Raw genomic sequence first — 17,240 nt, 5'->3', positions numbered from 1 at the left:
CGCAAAGCTTCGGTAGCATTGAGTTCCTCCTCAACAGAATGCCAATTGAACCATTGTGAAAAAGAGATTCACTGTTCCCGCCCAGTTTCGAACTGGGGACCTTTCGCGTGTGAGGCGAACGTGATAACCACTACACTACAGAAACCTACCTACCTACCTACCTACCTCTAAAACAGTCCAACATTTTTAATTGAAGTCTCTGTAAAATGTGCATAAAGGTAATGTCTTCTAAAGCCCACAGTCGGCTAAAAAGGGTTCATACTTTTCATCAAAAGGAAGCAGCTGTTTCTGTTTGGTTTCGAAATGAGGACCTTTCGCGTGTTAGGCGAACGTGATGACCACTACACTACAGAAACTCCCCACTTCCACACTAGTTCTCTTTCGCCATAATCTATACAATGATGTGCCCAAAAGCAAATAGGCAATCTGTGTAAATCCCACACACAACAGGACAGAGTTCATTCGGCGTGGCAGTCTACGCCGAGTTTCCAAATAATTTCCCTTAACTTACCTCGGAATTAAGGCGTTTGCAGCTTGGACCACCTGCCTACCAGACAGCCATTTCACCACAGAAAGAAAAAAAGCCCCCACCTGTTTCCGCCCAGTTTCGAGCTGGGGACCTTTCGCGTGTAAGGCGAATGTGATAACCTCTACACTACGGAAACCTGCAGTCAAGGTTGTATCTGACCTTTTCATCGCACGCTTCTTGGAGCACGAATAAAATTACAGATTGCGTTGTGCTCTTCAGTCTGCAAATAGCTTTTTTTTGAGTGGCAAACCAAGCATTTTTCCAGTTGTTTGACGGATTGCTCTGTGACCATTACTTTTTTGCTCTTTTTTAGGTTATTTAATTTAATTGTTTTTAACATTATACGAAATATTTTGTCTTTGAGTGCACCATCCATCTGTTCATTGAAACTGCCTGGTTTAAAGTACAGAGTCTGTCGGTGTGGCAGTTACTGCTGCCTAGTGTGGCTTAATAATTGTCTTCACACCTGTGTAAAGAAAGGCCTTCGTGACGTAAAGCTGCTGCCTAACAGAGGGCCACTCTGACAAATATCTTCGTTCGTGTTCCTCAGAAGAAAGCCACGCAGGCTTGAAATGGCACGAGTGTGGGTTAGGTTTAGGTCAAACAGTGACTGCTCTTTCATTTCTGCATCAACTACACCTTTGCTGACTATATTCATGCCTCTTGGCCGCAAAGCTTCGGTAGCGTTGAGTTCCTCCTCAAAAGAATGCCAATTGAACCATTGTGAAAAAGAGATTCAGTGTTCCCGTCCAGTTTCAAACTGGGGACCTTTTGCTTGTGAGGCGAACGTGATAACCACTACACTACGGAAGCCTACCTACCTACCTCCCTCAAACAGTCCAACATTTTTAATTGAAGTCTCTGTAAAATGTGCATAAAGGTAATGTCTTCTAAAGCCCACAGTCGGCTAAAAAGGGTTCATACTTTTCATCAAAAGGAAGCAGCTGTTTCTGCTCGGTTTTGAACCGAGGACCTTTCCCGTGATGACCACTACACTACAGAAACTTACCACTTCCACACTAGTTCTCTTTCGCCATAATCTATACAATGATGTGCCCAAAAGCAAATAGGCAATCTGTGTAAATCCCACACACAACAGGACAGAGTTCATTCGGCGTGGCAGTCTACGCCGAGTTTCCAAATAATTTCCCTTAACTTACCTCGGAATTAAGGCGTTTGCAGCTTGGACCACCTGCCTACCAGACAGCCATTTCACCACAGAAAGAAAAAAAGCCCCCACCTGTTTCCGCCCAGTTTCGAGCTGGGGACCTTTCGCGTGTAAGGCAAATGTGATAACCTCTACACTACGGAAACCTGCAGTCAAGGTTGTATCTGACATTTTCATCGCACGCTTCTTGGAGCACGAAAAAAATTACAGATTGCGTTGTGCTCTTCAGTCTGCAAATAGCTTTTTTTTGAGTGGCAAACCAAGCATTTTTCCAGTTGTTTGAAGGATTGCTCTGTGACCATTACTTTTTTGCTCTTTTTTAGGTTATTTAATTTAATTGTTTTTAACATTATACGAAATATTTTGTCTTTGAGTGCACCATCCATCTGTTCATTGAAACTGCCTGGTTTAAAGTACAGAGTCTGTCGTTGTGGCAGTTACTGCTGCCTAGTGTGGCTTAATAATTGTCTTCACACCTGTGTAAAGAAAGGCCTTCGTGACGTAGAGCTGCTGCCTAACAGAGGGCCACTCTGACAAATATCTTCTTTCGTGTTTCTCAGAAGAAAGCCACGCAGGCTTGAAATGGCACGAGTGTGGGTTAGGTTTAGGTCAAAGAGTGACTGCTCTTTCATTTCTGTATCAACTACACCTTTGCTGACTATATTCATGCCTCTTGGCCGCAAAGCTTTGGTAGCGTTGAGTTCCTCCTCAACAGAATGCCAATTAAACCATTGTGAAAAAGAGATTCACTGTTCCCGCCCTGTTTCGAACTGGGGACCTATCGCGTGTGAGGCGACCGTGATAACCACTACACTACGGAAACCTACCTCCCTCAAACAGTCCAACATTTTTAATTGAAGGCTCTGTAAAATGTGCATAAAGGTAATGTCTTCTAAAGCCCACAGTCGGCTAAAAAGGGTTCATACTTTTCATCAAAAGGAAGCAGCTGTTTCTGCTCGGTTTCGAACCAAGGACCTTTCGCGTGTAAGGCGAACGTGATGACCACTACACTACACATGGGGAAGTCGTGGTCTAATGGTTAGAGAGTCGGACTCCCAATCGAAAGGCTGTGAGTTCGAGTCCCGGGCCGGCAGGAATTGTGGGTGGGGGGAGTGCATGTACAGTTCTCTCTCCACCCTCAATATCACGACTTAGGTGCCCTTGAGCAAGGCATCGAACCCCCAACTGCTCCCTGGGTGCCGCAGCATAAATGGCTGCCCACTGCTCCGGGTGTGTGCTCACAGTGTGTGTGTGTTCACTGCTCTGTGTGTGTGCATTTTGGATGGGTTAAATGCAGAGCACAAATTCTGAGTATGGGTCACCATACTTGGCTGAATGTCACTTCACACTTTTTTTTTTACAGAAACTCCCCACTTCCACACTAGTTCTCAAATAGGCAAATAGGCAATCTGTGTAAATCCCACACACAACAGGACAGAGTTCATTCGGCGTGGCAGTCTACGCCGAGTTTCCAAATAATTTCCCTTAACTTACCTCGGAATTAAGGCGTTTGCAGCTTGGACCACCTGCCTACCAACCAGCCATTTCACCACAGAAAGAAAAAAAGCCCCCACCTGTTTCGAGCTGGGGACCTTTCGCATGTAAGTCGAATGTGATAACCTCTACACTACGGAAACCTGCAGTGAAGGTTGGATCTGACCTTTTCATCGCACGCTTCTTGGAGCACGAATAAAATTACAGATTGCGTTGTGCTCTTCAGTCTGCAAATAGCTTTTTTTTGAGTGGCAAACCAAGCATTTTTCCAGTTGTCTGAAGGATTGCTCTGTGACCATTACTTTTTTGCTCTTTATTAAGTTATTTAATTTAATTGTTTTTAACGTTATACGAAATATTTTGTCTTTGAGTGCACCATCCATCTGTTCATTGAAACTGCCTGGTTTAAAGTACAGAGTCTGTCGGTGTGGCAGTTACTGCTGCCTAGTGTGGCTTAATAATTGTCTTCACACCTGTGTAAAGAAAGGCCTTCGTGACGTAGGGACATCCTCTTGCCTGCGGGTGTCGCTGTTGGACAGTGTTTTCTCTACTTCCTGTTGGCCTTGTGTAACATTTTGTAGCTCTGTGTAGCTGTTTTTATTTTATTTTTTTCTCTAGAATCTTTATCTTACTATCACTCTCTGTTTTTTAAAGTGGTAAAATATAACTTAATTCACACCATATTTCTGATATTATCGATCAATCTTATCAGATTAACTTTGATCGTTCACTTTTATTTTATTTCCGTGAGTGCAGTACACCTGCAAAGCGTTAGCATTCGTTAGCTTGTCATTAGCGTCTTCATTCGAACCTATCGCTGTTTTCTTTTCTCCTCTCCCTCGCTCCAGTTTTTCACAAGTTCATCAAACAACCGCAGTAAGAATTTTCATCAAGCACGGTGAGTAATGGCTTCTCCTATCATTGTTTCTTGCACCTCTTGCCACATGTACAGTTTATCTATCTCTGTCGCTGATGAGGGATTCACATGTGATAAATGCAGGGAAATAGTTAGGCTGACAGAGAAGATTTCAGAATTAGAGACACGCATCCAAACTTTAATTGAGGATAGTAAAAATGTTAGGGCTCTAGATACGGCTTTGGATGCGTCTAGCTCAGGGATTCCTGTACATTGTTCGGTTCCGGAAACAGAGCCCCAGCAGCAGGGCAACTGGGTGACAGTGAGGCAGCGTAGTCGTGGGTCAAAACACCGCTCTTCTGTTCCGATCAAAACATTAAACAGGTTCTCCCCACTCAGTGATGCACCCACTGAGAAACCTGATGAAAGTGCTCTAGTTATTGGTGATTCTATTGTACGGAACGTGAATATAGAGACACCAGCCACCATAGTCAAATGTTTACCGGGAGCCAGAGCGCCTGACATCTTGGCAAATTTAAAAGTGCTGGCTAATGCTAAACGTAAATACAGTAAGATTGTTATTCATGCCGGCGCTAATGATGTTCGACTTCGCCAGTCGGAGATCACTAAAAATAACATTAAAGAGGTGTGTGAACTTGCAAGCACGATGTCAGACACTGTAATATGCTCTGGTCCCCTCCCTGCTTACCGTGGTGATGAGATGCATAGCAGATTGTCATCACTCAATGGCTGGATGTCTAAGTGGTGCCCACAGAATAACATAGGTTTCATAGACAATTGGACGAGCTTTTGGGGCAGACCTGACCTGTTTAAAAGAGATGGTCTTCATCCCTCCTGGGGTGGCGCCACTCTTCTCTCTAGAAATATGGCAAATAGTCTTAGTGTTTATACTTGACTAACTGGGGCCCAGGTCAGGAAGCAGACAGACTGGCTAAACCGACCGTCTGCTAGCTGCCTCCCGTCACAGAGGTCAGTTAATTCTCAGCACATAGAGACTTTTTCACCTAGATATCACACTATAGAGACTGTGTCTGTTCCCCGAACTAGAAAAAACAAAAAACGTCCAAACCAGGTTAAGATTAACAATTTAATTGAGGTTCAACAAATAAAAAACAGAAGCAATATGGATAAACAAATGATAAAGCTTGGCTTATTGAATATCAGATCCCTTTCTACGAAAACACTTTTTGTAAATAATATGATCACTGATCATAATATAGATGTACTCTGTTTGACAGAAACCTGGCTAAAACCTGATGATTACATTATTTTAAATGAGTCCACCCCCCAAGATTACTGTTATAAACATGAGCCACGTCTAAAAGGCAAAGGTGGAGGTGTTGCTTCAATTTATAACAACGTTTTCAGGATTTCTCAGAGGGCAGGCTACAAGTATAACTCGTTTGAAGTAATGGTACTTCATATAACATTATCCAAAGAAACAAATGTTAATGATAAATCCCCTGTTATGTTTGTACTGGCTACTGTATACAGGCCACCAGGGCACCATACAGACTTTATTAAAGAGTTTGGTGATTTTACATCTGAGTTAGTTCTGGCTGCAGATAAAGTTTTAATAGTTGGTGATTTTAATATCCATGTTGATAATGAAAACGATGCATTGGGATCAGCATTTATAGACATTCTGAACTCTATTGGTGTTAGACAACACGTTTCAGGACCTACTCATTGTCGAAATCATACTCTAGATTTAATACTGTCACATGGAATTGATGTTGATGGTGTTGAAATTATTCAGCCAAGTGATGATATCTCAGATCATTATTTAGTTCTTTGCAAAATTCATATAGCCAAAATTGTAAATTCTACTTCTTGTTACAAGTATGGAAGAACCATCATTTCTAACACAAAAGACTGCTTTTTAAGTTATCTCCCTGATGTATCCAAATTCCTTAGCATATCCAAAACCTCAGAACAACTTGATGATGTAACAGAAACTATGGACTCTCTCTTTTCTAGCACTTTAAATAAAGTTGCTCCTTTACGCTTAAGGAAGGTTAAGGAAAACAGTTTGACACCATGGTATAATGAGCATACTCGCACCCTAAAGAGAGCAGCCCGAAAAATGGAGCGCAGCTGGAGGAAAACAAAACTAGAGGTATTTCGTATTGCTTGGCGGGAAAGTAACATATCCTACAGAAAAGCATTAAAAACTGCTAGATCCGATTACTTTTCTTCTCTTTTAGAAGAAAACAAACATAACCCCAGGTATTTATTCAATACAGTGGCTAAATTAACGAAAAATAAAGCCTCAACAAGTGTTGACATTTCCCAACACCACAGCAGTAATGAGTTTATGAACTACTTTACTTCTAAAATCGATACTATTAGAGATAAAATTGCAACCATTCAGCCGTCAGCTACAGTATCACATCAGACAGTGCACTATAGACCCCCTGAGGAACAGTTCCACTCATTCTCTACCATAGGAGAGGAAGAATTGTATAAACTTGTTAAATCATCTAAACCAACAACATGTATGTTAGACCCTATACCATCTAAGCTCCTGAAAGAGGTGCTTCCAGAAGTCATAGATCCTCTTCTGACTATTATTAATTCCTCATTGTCATTAGGACATGTCCCCAAAACCTTCAAACTGGCTGTTATTAAGCCTCTCATCAAAAAACCACAACTTGACCCCAAAGAACTAGTTAATTATAGACCAATCTCGAATCTCCCTTTTCTGTCCAAGATACTAGAAAAGGTGGTATCCACACAATTATATTCCTTCTTAGAGAAAAATGGTATATGTGAGGATTTCCAGTCAGGATTTAGACCGTATCATAGTACTGAGACTGCTCTTCTTAGAGTTACAAATGATCTGCTCTTATCATCTGATCGTGGGTGTATCTCTCTATTAGTTTTATTGGATCTTAGTGCTGCGTTTGACACAATTGACCACAACATTCTTTTGCATAGACTTGAATACTTTGTTGGCATCAGTGGAAGTGCATTAGCATGGTTTAAATCGTACTTATATGACCGCCATCAGTTCGTAGCAGTGAATGAAGATGTATCCTATCGATCACAAGTGCAGTATGGAGTACCTCAAGGCTCAGTACTAGGGCCGCTACTCTTCACGCTTTATATGTTACCCTTGGGAGATATCATCAGGAAACATGGTGTTAGCTTTCACTGTTATGCTGATGATACTCAGCTCTATATTTCTTCGCAGCCCGGTGAAACACACCAATTTGAAAAACTAATGGATTGCATAGTCGATATAAAAAACTGGATGACGAGTAATTTCTTACTGCTAAATTCTGAAAAAACAGAGGTGTTAATTATAGGACCTAAAAACTCTGCTTGTAATAACCTAGAACATTGTCTAAGACTTGATGGTTGCTCTGTCAATTCTTCGTCATCAGTTAGGAACCTAGGTGTGCTACTTGATCGCAATCTTTCCTTAGAAAGCCACGTTTCTAGCATTTGTAAAACTGCATTTTTCCATCTCAAAAATATATCTAAATTACGGCCTATGCTCTCAATGTCAAATGCAGAAATGTTAATCCATGCATTTATGACCTCAAGGTTAGATTATTGTAATGCTTTATTGGGTGGTTGTTCTGCACGCTTAGTAAACAAACTACAGCTAGTCCAAAATGCAGCAGCAAGAGTTCTTACTAGAACCAGGAAGTATGACCATATTAGCCCGGTCCTGTCAACACTGCACTGGCTCCCTATCAAGCATCGCATAGATTTTAAAATATTGCTTATTACTTATAAAGCCCTGAATGGTTTAGCACCTCAGTATTTGAATGAGCTCCTTTTACATTATAATCCTCTACGTCCGCTACGTTCTCAAAACTCAGGCAATTTGATAATACCTAGAATATCAAAATCAACTGCAGGCGGCAGATCCTTTTCCTATTTGGCGCCCAAACTCTGGAATAACCTACCTAACATTGTTCGGGAGGCAGACACACTCTTGCAGTTTAAATCTAGATTAAAGACCCATCTCTTTAACCTGGCATACACATAACATACTAATATGCTTTTATTATCCAAATCCGTTAAAGGATTTTTAGGCTGCATTAATTAGGTAAACCGGAACCGGAAACACTTCCCATAACAACCTATGTACTTGCTACATCATTAGAAGAATGGCATCTACGCTAATATTTGTCTGTTTCTCTCTTGTTCCGAGGTCACCGTGGCCACCAGATCCAGTCTGTGTCCAGATCAGAGGGTCACTGCAGTCACCCGGATCCAGTACGTATCCAGACCAGATGCTGGATCAGCACCTAGAAAGGACCTCTACATCCCTGAAAGACAGCGGAGACCAGGACAACTAGAGCCCCAGATACAGATCCCCTGTAAAGACCTTGTCTCAGAGGAGCACCAGGACAAGACCACAGGAAACAGATGATTCTTCTGCACAATCTGACTTTGCTGCAGCCTGGAATTGAACTACTGGTTTCGTCTGGTCAGAGGAGAACTGGCCCCCCAACTGAGCCTGGTTTCTCCCAAGGTTTTTTTCTCCATTCTGTCACCGATGGAGTTTCGGTTCCTTGCCGCTGTCGCCTCTGGCTTGCTTAGTTGGGGACACTTCATCTACAGCGATATCGTTGACTTGATTGCAAATAAATGGACAGACACTATTTAACTGAACAGAGATGACATAACTGAATCCAATGATGAACTGCCTTTAACTATCATCTTTGCATTATTGACACTGTTTTCCTAATGAATGTTGTTCAGTTGCTTTGACGCAATGTATTTTGTTTAAAGCACTATATAAATAAAGGTGACATTGACATTGACATTGACGTAGAGCTGCTGCCTAACAGAGGGCCACTCTGACAAATATCTTCGTTCGTGTTCCTCAGAAGAAAGCCACGCAGGCTTGAAATGGCACGAGCGTGGGTTAGGTTTAGGTCAAACAGTGACTGCTCTTTCATTTCTGCATCAACTACACCTTTGCTGACTATATTCATGCCTCTTGGCCGCAAAGCTTCGGTAGCATTGAGTTCCTCCTCAACAGAATGCCAATTGAACCATTGTGAAAAAGAGATTCACTGTTCCCGCCCAGTTTCGAACTGGGGACCTTTCGCGTGTGAGGCCAACGTGATAACCACTACACTACGGAAACCTACCTACCTACCTCTAAAACAGTCCAACATTTTTAATTGAAGTCTCTGTAAAATGTGCATAATGGTAATGTCTTCTAAAGCCCACAGTCGGCTAAAAAGGGTTCATACTTTTCATCAAAAGGAAGCAGCTGTTTCTGCTCGGTTTCGAACCAAGGACCTTTCGCATGTTAGGCGAACATGATGACAACTACACTACAGAAACTCCCCACTTCCACACTAGTTCTCTTTCGCCATAATCTATACAATGATGTGCCCAAAAGCAAATAGGCAATCTGTGTAAATCCCACACACAACAGGACAGAGTTCATTCGGCGTGGCAGTCTACGCCGAGTTTCCAAATAATTTCCCCTAACTTACCTCGGAATTAAGGCGTTTGCAGCTTGGACCACCTGCCTACCAGACAGCCATTTCACCACAGAAAGAACAAAAGCCCCCACCTGTTTCCGCCCAGTTTCGAGCTGGGGACCTTTCGCGTGTAAGACGAATGTGATAACCTCTACACTACGGAAACCTGCAGTAAAGGTTGGATCTGACCTTTTCATCGCACGCTTCTTGGAGCACGAATAAAATTACAGATTGCGTTGTGCTCTTCAGTCTGCAAATAGTTTTTTTTTGAGTGGCAAACCAAGCATTTTTCCAGTTGTCTGAAGGATTGCTCTGTGACCATTACTTTTTTGCTCTTTTTTAGGTTATTTAATTTAGTTGTTTTTAACGTTATACGAAATATTTTGTCTTTGAGTGCACCATCCATCTGTTCATTGAAACTGCCTGGTTTAACCCTATCAAGTCGATTAACGCGAATACACGTTTTGAGTCATTTTCTCCTGATAACCCCGAAAAGAACTAAAATTACACTTTCAGTTTTAATCGTACAGATAAGAGCAATACATCAATCGAATCTGTAAAGGGTCTACTTTTTTTTGGATACAGACATAAATACAACAAAACTTTGTGCACTTATAAAATAAAGATAACAAACAAGGTGCGCTGTCTGCAGCCTTTGTCTGCGCTGATCTTCTTTTACAAACACGTCATTTAAATGAACTTTAACTCTGTGAATACTCAACGAAAATACATGAGAGAGATATCTATAGAAAGCTTGACATGTCTTTTAAACTAAACAAGTGCCGCCGAAAACAGATATTCTGTGATAAAGTAATCCATATGAAAACAACGCGATGTCTGTTTTTCATGTCTCCCTTCATTATATCTAATGTGACCACGCCCCGCGCCGAACGCTCTATTCAGATTCAAACTGAAGCGCGCGGCTTGAATACGCCCATAACAGAACAAAAAGCAGCGAGACTGTTCAAGTTTTTTTTATTTTACTGTTTGCTTCGCGATGAGAGGAATAACACATAATTCACCCCAAAAAGATGTGATATGGTTGAGGATTTGAGAAATGGATTTCCTCAGAAAAAAGAATGAAGCACTTTATTCAGCAGAGATCATAAACATGAGTAAGTCTCTTTTTATTTATTTATATACTTGTACTAGTTTTCACATAACGTGTAAACGTTTTACTAGTTAGACTTTTTCCAAACTATAATTCCTGACTAAATGTATAATCAAGTGAAACATTATGAAGTTTCAATAACAATATACAACACTATACCCTTCGAAAGCTTGATGTAAATAATATAAATTTAACAAATACATAACTGTAACAAATGTAAAAACAATGCTTTTCTTTCCATTTATTCCCCCTAAAAACCCAGAAAAATATTCTCAGCTCTTTTCAACATTAATAATAATGATGATAATAATAACAACAAACGTTTTTTTTTTTTTTTTGTAGAAAATAAGATTGTTAAAAGGATTTCTGAAGGATTGTGTGACTGGAGTAAGCATGCCAAACAATTTGTTTGAAAGTCAGCTTTGATTGTTTCTAATAAACTGTTTAACTGCTCCCCCAAGTGGATATTAAATTATGTTGTGGGATAATTAAATATATTCTTAATAAACTACAAACATAAAATTATATAGATTTATTTTGTTCTCACATTCTCTCTTGTAACTCCTCACTCTCAGTGGCACAGATGACTGAATGGCTCATTATGCAGCTCATTATGCAGCCCTTTGTCTTCTCAGGTGTAAATCACAATGATATTCATGGTAGTTGACGCCTACTCGCATATGACTTTTACCAACAAAAAGTGTCTTAGAAAATTTAAATCAATATATTGTTTTCTCTGAGTGAGTAAACAAGATGATTTTCACATCATTTAGAAAGAAAAATTCTAGGCTACAAGCTCCAGTTCTCAAAAATCCCGGGAACCATTGTTCTTTATGTGTTTTTTTGCCTTATTCAAGCGTTTTAACATTTTTAGTTTTTCACTAACCACGCATAATATTTTTTTTCTCAAAAACACAATCAGAGGTGGAAAGAGTACAAAAATATTCTACTCAAGTAAAAGTACCATTACATTAATGAAATTTTACTTAAGTACAAGTAAAAGTACCAGTCTAAAATTCAACTCAAGTAAAAGTAAAAAGTAACTCATTTAAAATTTACTCAGAGTAAAAATTACTTAGTTACATTTTAACAGTGGGAGGGAGTCAAAAATGGGACAGGCCAAGGGTGTCAAACTCAGTTCCTGGAGGGCCACAGTCCTGCACAGTTTAGATTTAACCCTAATTAAACACACCTGATCCAGCTAATCTAATCATTTAGGTTTATTTGAAAACTACATGATATGTGTGCTGGAGCAGGGGTAGAACTAAACTCTGCAGGGCTACGACCCTCCAGGAACTGAGTTTGACACCCCTGGGATAGGTCTATTAATCTCAAACTAGTTGTTTTTAATTAAAGGAATCAGTTATTTAGAATAATAAAACAATTGGGCTGTTACCAGGCAAATCAGTATCAACAAACTCATCTTTTAATGCAGAGGAAATGCAGTAGATTCATTGGAAGTGGCATTTAGATGTATTACACTGTTTAGTGCAGGACAAGAATGCATTTAACCTGCAGTTACAAATGCATGAATAATGTTTTGATATACAAGACATAAAATGTTGAATACTCATTTGAAATGATAAGAAATTAATTATTTAAAAAAATCAAGATACTTTAAATGTGAAATTAAAATGGCCAGTATGTGTCAGCAAGTCACTGTTAATAAGTGAGTCATTGCGATTGAACCGAATCATTTAAACGGTTGATTCATTCAGGAACGAAACACTGTCATGTTGCTCAGAGATGCAAAACTGTGCTTTGGTGGCTGTGTTTGGAATTATTTTCTGTTGTAGAAATAGAGCTAAAAAAGGCAATATGGTGTCTAAAACGTAAGTCTCTTAATTAACTTGTTTACTGAACTGTTATATATGTATTTATGTATGTATATATTTATGATGATTTTTGGAGGAAAAGACGGCCTTCTTTGTGTGAATTTGATTTAATATATGAAATTATATAAATATGTGAATTTTCTGCCCCTATATCTTCAATTTTGTGATCATTCTAAATGCATTTTAGGAGACTGAATCACACAGTGAAAGAACGCACTATAAATGCGCGCGCACATCATTAAAACAAAAATTATGATATTATCACAGACGATATATATAGCACACTCCTCACCACTGTCTTTTTGGCTAATTTGTGTAAAACCTCTTGCTAACATGTCAAAGCTTCATTTTAACCACCAATGCAACGATGCAATTATTTAGCTTAGCTCTACATTCTTGCGAAGAGTGGATGTCTCGTCGAGATTTTATAAGCTGCTAGTTTGGTCTTCCTAGGCAAGTACAGCTTACACTGCATAATAGAGCATACATATGGCCAGGGGTTCACTTCATTTCCTTCGAGTTAAACTGCAGAATATGACGGGGTTTCGTTTTCAGCGGTGTCTGCACCACTAACGCCTGTTTTGTCCGTCTGCATCTTTCTTGTGGTTTTAGCGCCAGTTTGCCCTCCTGCCCATTTACTGCCGTAGTTTCCAGGGAGCGATTTTTTTTTTTTTTTTTTTTTTTTTACTCAGTAATTAATGTGTTTTAAAATGTAGCGAAGTACAATACTTTAAACAAAATATACTTAAGTAAGAGTAAAATTACAGATTAAAAAAATTACTTTAAAAAGTATTAGTACACAAAAAAGCTACTCAATTACAGTAACGCGAGTAAATGTAATTCGTTACTTTCCACCTCTGAACACAATCATGTACATACATGCATTTCACATATTATTACAGCCCAGTTTGTGCTGATTACAGTGAGATTAGTCTTTACCCATTTAGATATTTATAAGAAACTGAAAAAAGCACAAATGTCAAGGCATGACAAAACTTCTCCAGGCCCCAAAAATACCCTTAGACTCCAGAGGGTTAAAGTACAGAGTCTGTCGGTGTGGCAGTTACTGCTGCCTAGTGTGGCTTAATAATTGTCTTCACACCTGTGTAAAGAAAGGCCTTAGTGACGTAGAGCTGCTGCCTAACAGAGGGCCACTCTGACAAATATCTTCGTTCGTGTTCCTCAGAAGAAAGCCACGCAGGCTTAAAATGGCACGAGTGTGGGTTAGGTTTAGGTCAAACAGTGACTGCTCTTTCATTTCTGCATCAACTACACCTTTGCTGACTATATTCATGCCTCTTGGCCGCAAAGCTTCGGTAGCGTTGAGTTCCTCCTCAAAAGAATGCCAATTGAACCATTGTGAAAAAGAGATTCAGCGTTCCCGCCCAGTTTCAAACTGGGGACCTTTTGCTTGTGAGGCGAACGTGATAACCACTACACTACGGAAGCCTACCTACCTCCCTCAAACAGTCCAACATTTTTAATTGAAGGCTCTGTAAAATGTGCATAAAGGTAATGTCTTCTAAAGCCCACAGTCGGCTAAAAAGGGTTCATACTTTTCATCAAAAGGAAGCGGCTGTTTCTGCTCGGTTTCGAACCGAGGACCTTTCGCGTGTTAGGCGAACGTGATGACCACTACACTACAGAAACTCCCCACTTCCACACTAGTTCTCTTTCGCCATAATCTATACAATGATGTGCCCAAAAGCAAATAGGCAATCTGTGTAAATCCCACACACAACAGGACAGAGTTCATTCGGCGTGGCAGTCTACGCCGAGTTTCCAAATAATTTCCCTTAACTTACCTCGGAATTAAGGCGTTTGCAGCTCGGACCACCTGCCTACCAGACAGCCATTTCACCACAGAAAGAAAAAAAGGCCCCACCTGTTTCCGCCCAGTTTCGAGCTGGGGACCTTTCGCGTGTAAGGCGAATGTGATAACCTCTACACTACGGAAACCTGCAGTCAAGGTTGTATCTGACCTTTTCATCGCACGCTTCTTGGAGCACGAATAAAATTACAGATTGCGTTGTGCTCTTCAGTCTGCAAATAGCTTTTTTTTGAGTGGCAAACCAAGCATTTTTCCAGTTGTTTGAAGGATTGCTCTGTGACCATTACTTTTTTGCTCTTTTTTAGGTTATTTAATTTAATTGTTTTTAACATTATACGAAATATTTTGTCTTTGAGTGCACCATCCAGCTGTTCATTGAAACTGCCTGGTTTAAAGTACAGAGTCTGTCGGTGTGGCAGTTACTGCTGCCTAGTGTGGCTTAATAATTGTCTTCACACCTGTGTAAAGAAAGGCCTTCGTGACGTAGAGTTGCTGCCTAACAGAGGGCCACTCTGACAAATATCTTCTTTCGTGTTCCTCAGAAGAAAGCCACGCAGGCTTGAAATGGCACGAGTGTGGGTTAGGTTTAGGTCAAACAGTGACTGCTCTTTCATTTCTGCATCAACTACACCTTTGCTGACTATATTCATGCCTCTTGGCCGCAAAGCTTCGGTAGCGTTGAGTTCCTCCTCAACAGAATGCCAATTGAACCATTGTGAAAAAGAAATTCACTGTTCCCGCCCAGTTTCAAACTGGGGACCTTTCGCGTGTGAGGCGAACGTGATAACCACTACACTACGTAAAACTAGCTCCCTCAAACAGTCCAACATTTTTAATTGAAGGCTCTGTAAAATGTGCATAAAGGTAATGTCTTCTAAAGCCCACAGTCGGCTAAAAAGGGTTCATACTTTTCATCAAAAGGAAGCAGCTGTTTCTGCTCGGTTTCGAAACAAGGACCTTTCGCGTGTTAGGCGAACGTGATGACCACTACACTACAGAAACTCCCCACTTCCACAGTAGTTCTCTTTCGCCATAATCTATACAATGATGTGCCCAAACGCAAATAGGCAATCTGCGTAAATCCCACACACAACAGGACAGAGTTCATTCGGCTTGGCAGTCTACGCCAAGTTTCCAAGTAATTTCCCTTAACTTACCTCGGAATTAAGGCGTTTGCAGCTTGGACCACCTGCCTACCAGACAGCCATTTCACCACAGAAAGAACAAAAGCCCCCACCTGTTTCCGCCCAGTTTAGAGCTGGGGACCTTTCGCGTGTAAGGCGAATGTGATAACCTCTAAACTACGGAAACCTGCAGTCAAGGTTGGATCTGACCTTTTCATCGCACGCTTCTTGGAGCACGAATAAAATTACAGATTGCGTTGTGCTCTTCAGTCTGCAAATAGCTTTTTTTAGAGTGGCAAACCAAGCATTTTTCCAGTTGTCTGAAGGATTGCTCTGTGACCATTACTTTTTTGCTCTTTTTTAGGTTATTTAATTTAATTGTTTTTAACGTTATACGAAATATTTTGTCTTTGAGTGCACCATCCATCTGTTCATTGAAACTGCCTGGTTTAAAGTACAGAGTCTGTCGGTGTGGCAGTTACTGCTGCCTAGTGTGGCTTAATAATTGTCTTCACACCTGTGTAAAGAAAGGCCTTCGTGACGTAGAGCTGCTGCCTAACAGAGGGCCACTCTGACAAATATCTTCGTTCGTGTTCCTCAGAAGAAAGCCACGCAGGCTTGAAATGGCACGAGTGTGGGTTAGGTTTAGGTCAAACAGTGACTGCTCTTTCATTTCTGCATCAACTACACCTTTGCTGACTATATTCATGCCTCTTGGCCGCAAAGCTTCGGTAGCATTGAGTTCCTCCTCAACAGAATGCCAATTGAACCATTGTGAAAAAGAGATTCACTGTTCCCACCCAGTTTCAAACTGGGGACCTTTTGCTTGTGAGGCGAACGTGATAACCACTACACTACGGAAACCTACCTACCTCTCCAAACAGTCCAACATTTTTAATTGAATGCTCTGTAAAATGTGCATAAAGGTAATGTCTTCTAAAGCCCACAGTCGGCTAAAAAGGGTTCATACTTTTCATCAAAAGGAAGCAGCTGTTTCTGCTCGGTTTCGAACCAAGGACCTTTTGCGTGTTAGGCAAACGTGATGACCACTACACTACAGAAACTCCCCACTTCCACAGTAGTTCTCTTTCGCCATAATCTATACAATGATGTGCCCAAACGCAAATAGGCAATCTGCGTAAATCCCACACACAACAGGACAGAGTTCATTCGGCGTGGCAGTCTATGCAGAGTTTCCAAATAATTTCCCTTAACTTACCTCGGAATTAAGGCGTTTGCAGCTTGGACCACCTGCCTACCAGACAGCCATTTCACCACAGAAAGAACAAAAGCCCCCACCTGTTTCCGCCCAGTTTTGAGCTGGGGACCTTTCGCGTGTAAGGCGAATGTGATAACCTCTACACTACGGAAACCTGCAGTCAAGGTTGGATCTGACCTTTTCATCGCACGCTTCTTGGAGCACGAATAAAATTATAGATTGCGTTGTGCTCTTCAGTCTGCAAATAGCTTTTTTTTGAGTGGCAAACCAAGCATTTTTCCAGTTGTCTGAAGGATTGCTCTGTGACCATTACTTTTTTGCACGTTTTTAGGTTATTTAATTTAATTGTTTTTAACTTTTTATACGAAATATTTTGTCGTTGAGAGCACCATCCATCTGTTCATTGAAACTGCCTGGTTTAAAGTACAGAGTCTGTCGGTGTGGCAGTTACTGCTGCCTAGTGTGGCTTAATAATTGTCTTCACACCTGTGTAAAGAAAGGCCTTCTTGACGTAGAGCTGCTGCCTAACAGAGGGCCACTCTGACAAATATCTTCTTTCGTGTTCCTCAGAAGAAAGCCACGCAGGCTTGAAA

At 40.7% G+C, this 17,240-nt stretch overlaps 12 non-coding genes across 12 annotated transcripts; all 12 read right to left on the bottom strand.

Moving 5' to 3' along the window:
* Nucleotides 1-72: 72 nt before the first annotated feature.
* On the bottom strand, nt 73-145 carry trnav-cac (transfer RNA valine (anticodon CAC)). Its single transcript has one exon. It is a non-coding gene; the product is annotated as a tRNA-Val (tRNA).
* A 447-nt stretch (nt 146-592) lies between these two features.
* On the bottom strand, nt 593-665 carry trnav-uac (transfer RNA valine (anticodon UAC)). The gene has a single exon. It is a non-coding gene; the product is annotated as a tRNA-Val (tRNA).
* Nucleotides 666-1,770: 1,105 nt separating this feature from the next.
* Nucleotides 1,771-1,843, bottom strand: trnav-uac (transfer RNA valine (anticodon UAC)). The gene has a single exon. It is a non-coding gene; the product is annotated as a tRNA-Val (tRNA).
* Nucleotides 1,844-2,644: 801 nt separating this feature from the next.
* Nucleotides 2,645-2,713, bottom strand: trnav-uac (transfer RNA valine (anticodon UAC)). The gene has a single exon. It is a non-coding gene; the product is annotated as a tRNA-Val (tRNA).
* Nucleotides 2,714-9,108: 6,395 nt separating this feature from the next.
* trnav-cac (transfer RNA valine (anticodon CAC)) lies at nt 9,109-9,181 on the bottom strand. The gene has a single exon. It is a non-coding gene; the product is annotated as a tRNA-Val (tRNA).
* Nucleotides 9,182-9,311: 130 nt separating this feature from the next.
* Nucleotides 9,312-9,384, bottom strand: trnav-aac (transfer RNA valine (anticodon AAC)). Its single transcript has one exon. It is a non-coding gene; the product is annotated as a tRNA-Val (tRNA).
* A 236-nt stretch (nt 9,385-9,620) lies between these two features.
* Nucleotides 9,621-9,693, bottom strand: trnav-uac (transfer RNA valine (anticodon UAC)). The gene has a single exon. It is a non-coding gene; the product is annotated as a tRNA-Val (tRNA).
* A 4,357-nt stretch (nt 9,694-14,050) lies between these two features.
* trnav-aac (transfer RNA valine (anticodon AAC)) lies at nt 14,051-14,123 on the bottom strand. The gene has a single exon. It is a non-coding gene; the product is annotated as a tRNA-Val (tRNA).
* Nucleotides 14,124-14,359: 236 nt separating this feature from the next.
* Nucleotides 14,360-14,432, bottom strand: trnav-uac (transfer RNA valine (anticodon UAC)). The gene has a single exon. It is a non-coding gene; the product is annotated as a tRNA-Val (tRNA).
* Nucleotides 14,433-15,233: 801 nt separating this feature from the next.
* Nucleotides 15,234-15,306, bottom strand: trnav-aac (transfer RNA valine (anticodon AAC)). The gene has a single exon. It is a non-coding gene; the product is annotated as a tRNA-Val (tRNA).
* Nucleotides 15,307-16,419: 1,113 nt separating this feature from the next.
* trnav-aac (transfer RNA valine (anticodon AAC)) lies at nt 16,420-16,492 on the bottom strand. Its single transcript has one exon. It is a non-coding gene; the product is annotated as a tRNA-Val (tRNA).
* Nucleotides 16,493-16,728: 236 nt separating this feature from the next.
* On the bottom strand, nt 16,729-16,801 carry trnav-uac (transfer RNA valine (anticodon UAC)). The gene has a single exon. It is a non-coding gene; the product is annotated as a tRNA-Val (tRNA).
* Between the last annotated feature and the right edge of the window lie 439 nt (nt 16,802-17,240).

Source organism: Carassius carassius, chromosome 22 (assembly GCF_963082965.1).
Source record: "Carassius carassius chromosome 22, fCarCar2.1, whole genome shotgun sequence".
Classification (NCBI taxonomy): Eukaryota; Metazoa; Chordata; class Actinopteri; order Cypriniformes; family Cyprinidae; genus Carassius; species Carassius carassius.
Note: the sequence above shows the minus strand (reverse complement) of the source record. Positions and strands in the feature narration are given on the sequence as shown.